Raw genomic sequence first — 14,705 nt, 5'->3', positions numbered from 1 at the left:
AATCATATGTCCTGTCTTTCTCCATTTTTAGGACGAATGTTTTGTTGTATCCTTGGGTATTGCATTATGCTTCAATTTTCTGATCTGACGATTTTGTCGTCTAGATAATTAAGAAAATAAAAAAAAAAAAAAAAAAAATGCGCATATAGTTAACATAATATATATTTGAATCTAAATAGTAATAAAGAATGATATACTTCATCATTCCACCACCAAGTAGTTATCAATCTTTTATTTCCATTATCGTTCTGATCGAGATGTTGTCAGCCATCAGCCTCGTGCACTTGCTAATTAATAAACGACAACTAATATAACAAAAAAAAAACACCGCTTGAATTAAATACATTATATTGTTGGGTTTTTTGTTTGTTTTTTATTCTTCTTTTTTAATATTTCTTTTTGTTGCTGTTGTTGTTGTTTTGTTGTTTTTTCCCATAATCTCAAAACTATTGTAACACTTGTAATGCATTCATGCAGTAATAAAAACAGGACACATTAATAAACCTAACAATAATGTCGCACTACTATTGTCAAATGTTAATATCAAAATAAATACTACCAGATATAACGAGATAAGCCAATTCCCTACTTCCATGAAGCACGAATTAACGCAAATCAGAACACGTAATAACGTAAATCGAAACACATTTTAACACGAAAATTCACGTTATAACGCGAAAAAACACGTAATAACGCATTTTTTTCGTGGTATTACGTGTTTTTTACTCTCGTTATTACGTGTTTCGATCTACCTTATTAAGTTTTTGTTTCGCGTTATAAGAGAAACAAGAGGCCCATGAGCCGTAACGGTCACCTGACTCTAAAAACCCTTGTAATATTATAGTATACATACTCAGTAGCAAGTATGGTGGCACTGTTGGCTATGGCAGCCATCTTGGATTTCGGACTGAGCAAAAAAAATAACAACACTTGGTCAGGACCATCTCAGGATAATTTCAGGTAAGCTAGGGCTCAATCCCACCAATGCAACTTGAGATGTTGCTTGAAATAGATGATGTTCAGCAAAACCCTGACTGCGTAATCATGTTACAAAATGGCCGCCATGGCTGCCATGTAAACGTTTTTACGAGGCTGAAAAATGACAACACTTTGTTGGCGCTCCCCTCCCTTATCATCCTCGCCAATTTCAAGTTCAATGGCATCAGTGGAACAGAGGTCACTTGTTCAGGTAGAGCATCCCATGGTTAAATCATGCATCCTGCGACTGAAATAGCTAGAGATTAGTTGTTTCTTGCAGGGTTTTCTGAACAGTTTTTTCGAGCGCCCTCTTGTGGCTATTATTAGCAAAGGGTGAACAGCTCATCTTTGTCCAGACTGTCAATGTTGTTAAAGATTTTGTATTTAAGCATTGAACGGCTTTCAGTTGGCATTCATAGTCAATATGAATGCCAACTGGACAGAGGCAAATTCCATGAAGCGCGCTAGCGCTTCATGTTGAATTTGCCTCTGTCCAGTTGGAATTCATATTGACTATGAATTCCAACTGAAAGCCGATCAATTCTTATATTTACCATCTGCGATTTTTTATTTGTCATGCGATTTTTGTTTTGAAATTTTCAAATTCAAATTTCCCGCGCTTACCAGTAGCAGAGATCACTTCCTGTTGGCAGTTCATAGGCTGGTGAACTCGCAACTGAATTGGTAGGGTTATATAGTGGCAGTGCCATACAATGGTAAATATACCTGTATGACTGGAAGAAAGACAGGTCTTATAGATCTAAAAGTAAGATGAATGTTGCTACATTAGGATATACTACAAATTAGGGTTCATAAACGATGTACACAATATATATATTTAAATACACTTAATTAAAACTAAGTAAAAGCCAATGCATAACACATTCTAGCTACACATCCAATACACATCACTTATCTATTGTCCACAAAAACACATTCCTTAAATCCTTCGTCGGGTCACTCCTGAACTTTATAGGCTTCTTATTCATATGCCATGCATTCGAGGTTTATCATAAACTGTAAATAATATAATGTTATGTAACATATGAACCAAACACAGTATTAATATCAACAAATTGTAGGCAGGTGGTAGAGATCTAGATAGGTTTTTTTGGAGGGGGCATATCTGATTGTATACAGTGTAATTGTGATGTCTTACCGGTTAGAACTAGCTAGGGGTAATTGTGATAACTTGCCGGTTAGAACTTGATAGGGGTAATTGTGATACTTTACCGGTTAGAACTTGATATGTGTAATTGTGATAACTTGCCGGTTAGAACTTGATAGGGGTAATTGTGATACTTTACCGGTTATAACTTGATATGTGTAATTGTGATACCTGAACAGTTAGATTATATAGCACTTTGCTTTGAGCGGAACTGATTATGACTGTCCTCTATAGACAGGTGTCCTTTGTACAGAGGTGTCCTTCACGGCAGGTTTGACTGTATTATATAATATATATAACTAAAAGTCTTTATAAAAATAATATTCTGTAAGAGCCTTAGCATATAAGCAGTTTCATATATATTGTCTGTTTCCTGATGTTACTACATTAGTTGAGATGTTGATATAGGTCAGCAATCGATAAGCAATATACGTATACATTTGTATATTGTACATGTATATTTTTTTTGTGCATTGCATGTACATGTGTAAATGTTTCAATTTTAAAACAATACAAGCTAAATCAAGTAATGGGTTGAGTTTAAATGTTTGGAATCATATAATAATACCCAGTAGTGATACATAGTGTTCAGTATTTATATATATAAATCTTCCAGTATAATACTTATGATCTGGATACAATATCGAAATAATATCTGTAAAGTACTCAGTACGACTGTGACAGTATAATAAATATGTACATGTACTTCGGTTTACAACTGAATCAGATTTTAATAACTACAGCACTTTAATAAACTAATGTCACAGAACACAGATTAATTGCTATACCCTTGATTATTATTAGCATAAATGTATATTATCCGGATTCAAGTAGAATACTAGCCGTGATGAGGCATTTCCGGTATACTGGTCAAAGTCGCAACAGTGCTTAAGTTGAATTGTACAATATTTTGGCATGAAAGAGTCGCGACGAATCAGACAATTTTAATTTCAGGCCAGGTGTGTGATGAACAGGTGTTGATCTACTCCTATAACATAAGAGGCCGCTGGTCGGCTCTTTTTCTATCGGATATTATTTTGCCGACTGCGACCTCTTATTTCCGAAGCACTAATTCTTTGATGCAGTTTCCGCCCGAAATCCGGGCGGAGCTAAATATGCTTGAAAAAAACTCTTAAGAGGTTGACAGGTCATTACAACGATGTCTACGTATCATGTATGCAATATTTATCCCATATGTATGTCACAGACACAAATATATAGTATAATACGGTGTATAACACACAAAATACATGCCCATGTCGTTGTAGCACTTTTCTAGTCGTTTTTAAAAATGGCTGCCTAAAGGTTGATGCAAAATAGGTGTGTTATTTCAAACGGAACGAAATGATACGGACTTTGTTGTATTCCGCTTGTAGGACAGAGATTGTAATCCATTTTTGTATTAACCGACAAATCACGTGGTATTTCTACTATCACTACCGACAGTATTGTCTGCTTGAGCTCTGCTCCGCTTCGGAAGAAGAAAACTTCATAATTTGTGTTTTTTTACGAAATTATTCTCATTTAATCATTCGATTATGGAAAGAAATATATATTGGACCCTGTGGATTATTTAAATGTAAGTTGACACGCTATGTTTTTTTCAATATACGAACTTTGAAAATTTCATCGTCAGCATCGGGAAAACCAGCTATGGGCAGTTAGAGGTTACACGGCGCCTGTCAAAAGTATCTCGCCGTGTAAAACCTCTAACATTGTTGGAGTAGTGTTGATCTAGACTTCATCAATATGATTTTATTATGTATTCTGTCATTTTCTCTTCCTATTCCATTTCTTTCTCTTTTCTGGATGGTAGACCATAACTCCTTAGATGGTAAGTGGATATATGTATTATGTTATAACCGATGTATGACCACACCTTTTGATTATGGATGACCTAAATATTTTGTCAGCAAACTGTCAGGGACTGGGGGAACACGTTAAGAGAAAGGATATTTTCTCATATCTGAGAGCAAAAGATTATAATATATATTGTCTACAAGATACCCATTTTACAGCAGAAAAAGATAATTTGATTCGCAGCGAGTGGGGATATGAATGTTACTTTAATTCTTTTAAATCAAATGCTAGAGGAGTTGCAATTTTATTTATTAATAATTTTGAATTTAAAATTAAAAAAACAAAATCGGACTCAACTGGTAACTTTTTAGCAATTAACCTAGAAATTAAAAATATGGAATTTACTCTGATTACTGTTTATGGCCCTAATTCAGACGATCCTAATTTTTTTAACCTTATTGATGATACTATAGATATCTTCAGTAATAATAGAATAATAATATGTGGTGATTTTAATCTAGTTTTAAATCCTGATAAAGATTATGATAAGAGTTACAGAAATATAAACAATTCAAAAGCCAGAGAGAAGATCTTAGAAATAATTGAAAACCACAACCTAGTCGATATATATAGAGAACAGCATCCTGATAGCATTAGATATACATGGAGAAAGCCAAATCCATTAAAACAGTCTAGATTAGACTTTTTCCTAATTTCAGAAAATACATTTTTTTTTTGTATTTCGTCGTTAGAAATAAATTCTTCCATAGAAACAGGATATAGATCAGACCATTCATTCCCCAAAATTTGTATGCAACTTCATGAATTTAAGAGAGGTAAAGGACTGTGGAAATTTAATAATTCGTTACTAAGTGATGTAGAATATATAGATGTTGTTAATAATATTATCCTAGAAATTAAAAAACAATATTGCTTACCTATGTATAATATAGACAATTTAGAAAATATTCCAAATTCAGAAATACAATTTAATATCGATGACCAACTATTTCTTGAGACACTTCTGATGAATATAAGGGGAAATACAATATCTCATGCTGCTTATAGGAAAAGATCACAAAATTTAACAGAAATTAATCTTCAAAAATCAATAGAAGAATTAGAAAGTCAAAGTGTTTTAAATACAATAGAAATTGATAAAAAGAAAAAAGAAGTAGAAGAAATCAGAACGAAAAAGATAAAAGGCAGCATTATTAGATCTAGGGCAAAGTGGGAAGAAGAAGGGGAGAAACCAACTAATTACTTTTTCAGTTTGGAAAATAGAAACTTTACATCAAAAATAGTTCCAAAAATTCAGTTAGAAGATGGCACCTTAATTACAAAACAAGAAGAAATTCTAGATAAATCCAATGCTTTTATGAAAATTTATATAATTCAGATGATACTTTAACTGATATAACTCTTGATTCTCTTATTGATTTCGAAAACATCCCAAAACTAAATATGTATGAATCTGATAAATTAGAAGGACTTATAACTATTGAGGAAGCATATAAGACATTAAGCAATATGAAAAATAATAAAAGTCCTGGCTCTGATGGCTATACCGTTGAATTTTTTAAATATTTTTGGAAACAACTTGGGTATTTCATTGTCCGTTCACTAAATTATGGGTACATGAAAGGAGAATTATCTGTAACACAACGCCACGGTGTAATAATTTGTATTCCAAAAAAAGATAAACCACGTCAATATATCAAAAACTGGAGACCTATAACTTTATTAAATATTATATATAAAATTGGATCAGGGGTTATTGCAAATAGAATAAAATCAGTTTTGGACATAATTATTAACAAAGATCAATCAGGTTTTATAGCAGGTCGATACATTGGGGAAAACACTAGACTTTTATATGACATAATGAATTATACTGAAGTAAATGATATTCCGGGGATGGTTTTAATGATAGATTTTGAAAAGGCGTTCGATTCTGTTTCTTTTAACTTCATAGCAAAAGTGTTAGATTTTTTTGGTTTTGGAAATTATATAAAAAATTGGGTACAATTGTTTAACTGTAATGTAGGAGCTTCTATTAATCAGGGAGGGAATCTTTCATCATTTTTCAGAATAAAAAGGGGATGTAGACAAGGGGATCCGATCGCACCATATATCTTCATTCTTTGTGCCGAAATTCTTGCTATTAGGCTTAGAAATAACAAACATATTAAGGGGATAGAAGTTGATAATACAAATATTTTACTTTCACAATATGCAGATGACACATATATACTTAACTCTTGATGGATCTGAGGAATCTCTTAAAGAAACAATGAATGAATTAAATATTTTTGCATCAATTTTAGGATTAAAAATTAATATTGATAAGACAGAAATTGTATGGATTGGCAGTAAAAAGTATAGTCAAGAGAAATTTCTACCTGAACTAAATTTGAAATGGGGAAAAGAAAAATTTACTCTATTAGGAATAGATTTCAGCGTTGATCTACATGAAATGATTAAAATGAACTTTTATAAGAAAATAGTAAAATTAAAAAATATTATTACTGCTTGGAGCAGACGTAACTTAACTCCAATAGGTAAAATTCATTTAATAAAATCATTAATGATCTCCCAATTTAATCATGTATTTAATTAAAAAATAAAAAAAATAAACTCTATTTTATTTGAATTTTTGTGGCATAGTAAAGTGGATAAAATTAAAAGAGATATTATTGTACAAGATCACTCTCATGGGGGACTAAAAATGCTCAATATTCAAAATTTTGTTGATTCATTAAAAATTGGCTGGGTTAAGCGACTGTTTCAATCTTCAGGAAAATGGAAAACACTACTAGAAAAATATTTAGACCTAGATAAACTAATGAATATTGGAGGGAACTATATAGATCTATGCCAACAAAATATTAGCAATTCTTTTTGGAAAGATGTACTTAGGGCTTGGTCAAGATTAGATAACTCTACTAATATGAAAATAGTCAAAGGGAAAGCACTCTTGCATACACCTGTCTGGCATAACAAAAATATTACAATAGGCGGTGGAACAATTTTCTGCTCTAAGTGGTATGAAAAGGGTATTTATGTCATTGGTGACTTCTTCAAAGATGTAAACAACAACACTTTTTTCTCTTTTAATGAATTTATTCAAAAGTATAGCATTAACACTAACGTTTTGAAATATAATGGAGTAATATCTGCAATAAAAAAATGTTTACAACACTTTGAATTTGATTCCACTAATTATAACTTTGTATATCCAGTTTTACCTAGCAATATTGCAATATTTCTTAATACTAATAAAGGCTCGAAGATATTTTATGATATCTAAATTCAAAGAATGATATTACTGTTAAAGGGAAAGAGAAATGGTCTAACGTACTTGATTTCAATTTAAATGATTGGTGTAGTATATATACACTTCCTTTTACAGTAAGTAAAAACTCACGATTACACTGGTTGCAATTTAGAATATCACATCATATCTTAACAACTAATTCATTTCTTTTCAAAGCCAAACTAACAAACAATCCATTCTGTAACTTTTGTAACTCAGAAATTGAATCAATTGTTCACCTTTTTTGGGAGTGTGACCAAGTTCAGAATCTTCTTGAAGGTCTAGATATATTATTAGATGCATTATTTATTCCCTTTAGACTAAATAAAAAAAACAATGCTTTTTGGTAAATATGATGGTGATTAAAAAAATCTATCCTTTAAAGTAGATAATCAAATTATTTTGATTATAAAACAATACATATACAGAAACAGATGTCTGCATAAATCTTTAAATATCAACTCTTTACTCTATTGTATCTATGATCATTATAAGGTCAGAAAATTTTGTATCTCTAAAATAGGGGAAAAAGAAAAAAACAAATGTTTGGTTGAATGGAGAAAATGGGATAAACTTTTGCAGATTATGGAATAATACTTTTTAAATATGTTTTATTGACTTATACATTACATATTTATTTGTATTAAATATTAATAATCGCATACATGTGGTACCTTCTTCTTTTGCTGGAATCCCAGTGTCTGACAATTGCAGTAAATATATATAATTGAGTTAATCTACATTTTTTAGTAAGAAGTCTACCACCCAGTCCTTTCCTCTTTTGGCATAAATTGTGTAAAGTATGATATTTTTTTTTTCTTTTGTACTCTCTTTGAATAAAAATACTTTAAAATATTACAAAGTACTCCCTTCCTTTTCTCCTTCTCCTTCCTTTCTTTCTTCCACCTTTCATCCATCTTCTCTTCCTTCTCCTTCCTTTCTTCTTCTTCTTTATGTATGTCTGTATATGTCTATATGGATTTTTGTCGTTTTGTTCAAGATTAAATAATATAAATGTTATGATTTGTATCCTGTCCACGTGTATCTGTGTTTGTTTTTATCTTATACCATTGAGTGAATAGATGCAATATACATAAATTTGAATGTCAAAAGATAGAATGTAGAGTGAGTGAGTAAGTATGTAAATGTTTCCGAAGTAAAATATATATATGTACCTTTGTATAATATGCCTTGGAAAAATAAAACAAATATAAAAAAAAAATCTTAACAGTTAGAACTAGATAGGGGTAATTGTGATACCTTACCGGTTAGAAACAGATAGTGGTAATTGTGATATCTTAACAGTTAGAACTTGATATGTGTAATTGTGATATATTACCCGTTATAACTAGATAAGTGTAATTGTGATATCTTACCTGTTATAAGCAGATAGGGGTAATTGTGATATCTTACCAGTTATAAGCAGATAGGGGTAATTGAGAGGGCAGAGATCTATAGGTAGGGGTGGGGAGGGACATATCTGGTTGTATCTGGTGTGACTTAGATATCTCACCAGAAAGAACGAGATAGGGATGGGAGGGGGTATAGACTTAAATAGGGGCGGGGGAGAGGGGGTGTAGACTAAAATAGGGGTGGGGAGGGGGTATAGAATTAAATAGGGGCGGGGGAGAGGGGGTGTAGACTAAAATAGGGGTGGGGAGGGGGTATAGACTTAGATATGGGTGGGGAGGGGGTAAAGACTTAGATATGGGGGGGGGGGAGGGGTACAGACTTAGATAAGGGTGGAGGAGGGGATATAGACTTAGATAAGGGTGGAGGAGGGGGTTAGACTTAGATAGGGATGGGGGAGGGGGTATGTACTTAGATAGGGGTGGGGGAGGGGTATTGACTTAGATAGGGGTGGGGAGGGAGAAGAGACTTAGATAGTGGTGGGGGAGGGGGTATAGACTTAGGTATAGGGGTGGAGGAGGGGGTTAGACTTAGATAGGGGTGTGGGCGGGGGTAGACTTAGATAGGGGGTATGTACTTAGATAGGGGGGGGGGGGGGGGTATAGACTTAGATAGGGGTGGGGGCGGGGGTAGACTTAGATAGGGGGTATGTACTTAGATAGGGGGGGTATAGACTTAGATAGGGGTGGGGGAGGTATAGACTTAGATAGGGGGTATAGACTTAGATAGGGGGGGGGGGTATAGACTTAGATAGGGGTGGGGGAGGTATAGACTTAGATAGGGGGTATAGACTTAGATAGGGGTGGGGGAGGTATAGACTTAGATAGGGGGTATAGACTTAGATAAGGGTGGAGAGGGGTATATCTGGTTGTGTCCGGTGTCATTTTGATATCCACCAGATTTGTGTGACGATGAGTTAGATGATGATACTTTTTTTTACTATTTTTTTTTCTTTTTAAAAAAATTCAAGAAGTTGACAAAACAATATATTTATATCAAGATTCAGAAATTTCACCATACACAACCGTTCACTTGCATTATTCTTTTTTAAAGTAAAAAAGCAAAAAGGGAAAAGAAGAAAAGGGGGAAAAAAGAAAAGAAAATCAGAATAAAGAGAGATACATATATTTAATTCGTTACCTGGATAGACAAAAAAAACCCATTAGACTGACATTGATAGTCATGCCTGTTTTATCGTTTTTACATGATAAAAAAATAAAATGGAGAATGAGTTCCATTGATGGCACTTTTTAACCCACGTTGCTGAAAATGGATAAGTTTAGAATATAAAATTACTTGGGTGATGCGGGTACCTGTAGTTACACACATCCAATATGGCGCAGGGCAAAAACGACGAGTATTTCAACTTTATATGGCATTCTGAGTAAGCGTATCCGATAGTTGGCTCAATATAAATGTAATCTTAAGCGATGAGTTAGCGATACATAGAGGTTACACAACGAGTGGTTGTTGGATATGGAATTTATTTCACACGAGTAAGTTATTTTTTCAAAGTTACAAAAGACACGAGCTTTAGCGAGTGTTTTTTGCAACTTTTAAAAAATAACTTACGAGTGTGAAATAAATTCCATACCCAACAATCACGAGTCGTGTGACCTGTTTCTACCACAATAATATCGGCTTGAATCAAAGGGAAACGTGGCCAAGTATAATTTCGCGTATGCAAATAAAGTGTACCGGTGACGTCCGGGACCCGGTGATGTGACGTCATTAGATTATTGATGACGTCAATAACAATTGCAGCTTGGGTCAAAGTTCACCGTGTTAGCCAATCGAAATGCGTACAGAGTTTATACCACGTGTGGTATAAACAGATTGTTAATCAACAGCTGTAATGATTAACTGATGGTCTGAGAGTTGAATAACACGGGGTATTGTGGTAGAAACTGATATTAACATCGTAAGTTTTGGCATGAAGACGTTAACTTTGAGTCTATATGATGCGGGTATTTGATAAGGTAATTTGAAAATGATGCGGGTAACTGCTAAACTGAAGCAGAAACTGCATGTGATTAGCGTAATTGTAGGAAATAACAGAATTACTTGTAATTGTAAGAGTTTGGGTGTCATTTATGCGGCATATATCGAAATTTGTTTGTACTTATAATTACGCTCCACAATCATCCAATGATTAATTTATAATGATTGTAGATTTATTTTTAATTTGAATTTATACCAAAGGACAATATTTTATGAAGGAAACTATTTGCAATAATCACGTGTTCCACGAATAAAATTGTTTGATATATTAGTGATCGCTTCAAGGAAAAATATACTGTACGTTTTCGGATGACTAGCATTATAGTGATTTCGTAAAATTGACTAAGCTATCGTTTGTACATCGCATCAGAGACCTATATACTAAAATATATATTTAAAAAAAATTAATATAGGTCTCTGATCGCATATACATACCCGTGCAGTTTGAATAGCACATCGCACAATTGTGAACACGATAACTGCAGGATGTACACAAACTGTTCTTGGTACATTGTGCGACCACACCACAGTAAAATATCTTGATTGTAATGCTTTAGCAAGATGTTATAGTGTATATCAATAACACATTCGTAATCCATCTGTACTAAACAAAATTCAACAAAACTAAAAAAAAAAAAAAGGTCTTAAATAAAGAATACAACAAATAAACAAATAATGAACTATTCAACTCAAATCTGTTTGACTTGTATACAGGCCTGTTTCGTTTGATAAAATCTATAACAGAAAGAATGGTTCATCTGGTGGATTTGATACAATGCGCATGTTTTCTTTGATTTGCATGCAGGATATAATGATATGTATATGTAACATACACTGTGTAGTTATATTAGGTCTTGAACCGCCCCTGTCAAGCAACGTGACAACGAAAGTCAAATACTCCTTTACTAGTAAAAACTTTTTCATGAAATACTCGTTACATAGTATAATTTAGTTTGTTATTCTGTAGTGTTTTCACTTTAAATACTGTCACAATTAACAATTTCTCCGATATAAAAACAAATAGGTATTCACATACAACAGGTTTCCATAAACTGTGGTTACATATAATAAATGCACACTCACCTCAATGTTATCTTCCATTACATTGAAAACCGGTCCGCGGAATTCTAAAAGACAACTGCATAATAATAAAAACCTATAACTTCAGGTGTATGAAAATAAAATCAATTTGTTTGATATATATAGTTATCGAAGTTTGATGGAACAGAATTAGCCGATAATTATTTTCCCTTCGGTGTCATATTTTCTGATAGGTGGCGTCGTGGTAGAGTAGCACACGTGCTTGTGTACGTGGTATGTGACTGTCTGGTTATTCCCTTTCAGCGATAGTCGCTCCGACAGCGCACGTGGGTTTTTTGTTTTTGATTTAATATATATATAAATTTGAATAATTTTCATTTAGGTGATTGGTTGGAAATTTACAATTTATAAAATTTGTATCGAATGAAATTAGTTGGGATATAAGAAAAGTGAGCTGTGCGAGTGAGTTGATAGCATTGTACATATCTGTCGGCGATTATGCGGTCCTTATCAATAAATACTATTGTTATTCAAGTGTTGAGTCTTTCCTGTCAGAAGGTATGGTATTGGAGGGAAGTATAGATACACAAATTGTAGTACAGCTTGTGACTCAGGGTAAAGAAACAAATTGTCCCGTCTGAATAGCCGATTGTTGCAGGTCAGCAAATCTTAAAACAATGGGATAATCATCAAGAATTTACAAAAAATGTAATCGAAATACAATTAATTAATGCGTTATGAAGATACATGTGTGTAGTAAAAATAGCGAGATAGTACGAGTGCAAAATCATAGAACAGAATAAAAGTAAATGCTTTCCAACATTTTTTCCTCTGAAATAATTTTTAAGCGAATAGTTTACTGAATTATACATCGGTTCTAATGCGTTTTCGATTTAAATGAATTTATACAAACCAGTTACTCTCATCATTATCAAAAGATACCGGCATCTTCGCGATTTGGACATTCTCACTCAGTTACCGTCATCATGCCAAAACTAACAATTTTAATATCAGCTTAATTACACCAAGTATCGCTCACTCATCGCTTAAGATTACATTTATATTGAACCAACTATCGAGTTAAAGTTGAAGAACATTGATAATTCACATCAGTTATTACTCTCCGTTTTCGCCCTGCGCCATATTGGTTGTGAGTAACTACAGTTACCCGCATCAGGTTAATTATAACCCCCTGTGAAAATAAGCAAGCATAGCATATGCTATGCTAAATGATGGTACGTTGTACGTTGGATGATTTTTATAAGTTTGTTCCATAGTGTTGAAAAAAAGTAAAAAGTTTTTAAGTTTTTTTTTTTTGGTAATTTCAATTCTACTCAAATATATTTATCAACAAAAAGCGTAACATGTGAACAATAAATAATTAACAAATGTGTATCATTCAACCAACAAACGACTAGACAAAGGCAAAACATTCCGGATACATATATAAACCTTCATTAAAACTTGAAGGGTATACATGTGGCCTTGATTTACATATTGGGCTTTCGGCCATGATTATTGGGCCTTCGCGGAATGCTGGATATAGGCACCGTCAGAGTCAGACATCAGCAAGTCGATTCGATCGCTATCAGGCTATATAAGGACATACACATAGATTTACGTCACCGGCCTGTTATCCATAATGCATTGCGAGGTCCAGCCATTCGTCTAAATGAGATGTGATCACATGATCTGCTTTACTACACAGTTACTAGCACCAGTCACCTGTTTCATTCATTAGATAATGATTTGTAAATAATGTTGCAAAAAAGTGCAGTGGGTAAAAGAATATGGCTTATCAATCGGTAAAAATTGTCGAAATGTTAGCTATACACATAAATTCAATATTCTACCTTTGGAATTTGTAACTTAGATGTTAGCAAAGACACAAAAACTGGTATCCAAATTCAGTCAATTTATTCAGAAAAAATCGGGAATTGTTTGTTCATTTACTAGTTCCCGAACACTGGTCAAAAACTGCAGTAATATTGTTTTGCTAGCTGTTTTTTTATTTTCTCAACTTTCATTCTTGTCCCCCATTCATCTTTTACACTTTCAGGCATCACTCTCACATTCTCGTCAATCATCGCAATCAATTCCTGTATCATTCTCAGTTACGGGGAATTTTCTTACTTTGATTTAAAGAATATTTTTTTATAAGTTCAAAAAAACAATTGTTTAACGCTTTTAAAAGTTGTGAGTTGTTGACACATTTCAATTTTACTATCAATCGACTTAATGTTTCTATTAGAAACACCTAAAGGCCCATGGCATATCAAATTATTGAACGAGTTAAATAAATTCCATATGACATAGCCACTCATGTAAGATCATCCTCTCTATATATAATGCATGTACATACTAGGTTATCTATTGTAATTGGGGGCTTCTCGGATGGGATTCTCTCACTTCAAAATGTCATGTCACTTTAATTTATATACGGCCAATTTCTAGCTGGAATTCTGGTATTAATTGTAAAATTGCTTAATTCTCGTGATATGTGTGTAACGCGTGTTTGCACGATACACGCATTGATTGACACGTGTCCTAGTACAAAAATACATGTACATGTATATGTGAATACATTATTGATAACGATTTCGGTGCTTTATTTTCTCAGTCTTTTATAAAAACGTGTAATTCCAAAGGTGGAATTGTTTATAATCTTGTAAACTTTACTGATACAAAATATTGAACAATAAATTACATAAATGAATTACCTAGAAAAAAACAAACAAAACATGTTTATGCACGCAACACGTGTTTTTTGCCTAGTAGACCCGTATACGTAGTCATTTAGTCGATTGGCCGAACATCGCAATGCATTATGGATAACAGGCCGCTGACGTAAATCTATGTTTATCTCCTTATACGTGTATATAGCGATCGACTCGACCTGATCAGCCAATTTAGCAAATCCCCACTCCCACTTTGGATTTAACTCTTATTACTTACCAAGTTCAAATTCTTTCAACGCTTCAATTGCTATAA

Source organism: Pecten maximus, chromosome 3 (genome assembly GCF_902652985.1).
Source record: "Pecten maximus chromosome 3, xPecMax1.1, whole genome shotgun sequence".
Taxonomy (NCBI): domain Eukaryota; kingdom Metazoa; phylum Mollusca; class Bivalvia; order Pectinida; family Pectinidae; genus Pecten; species Pecten maximus.
Note: the sequence above shows the minus strand (reverse complement) of the source record.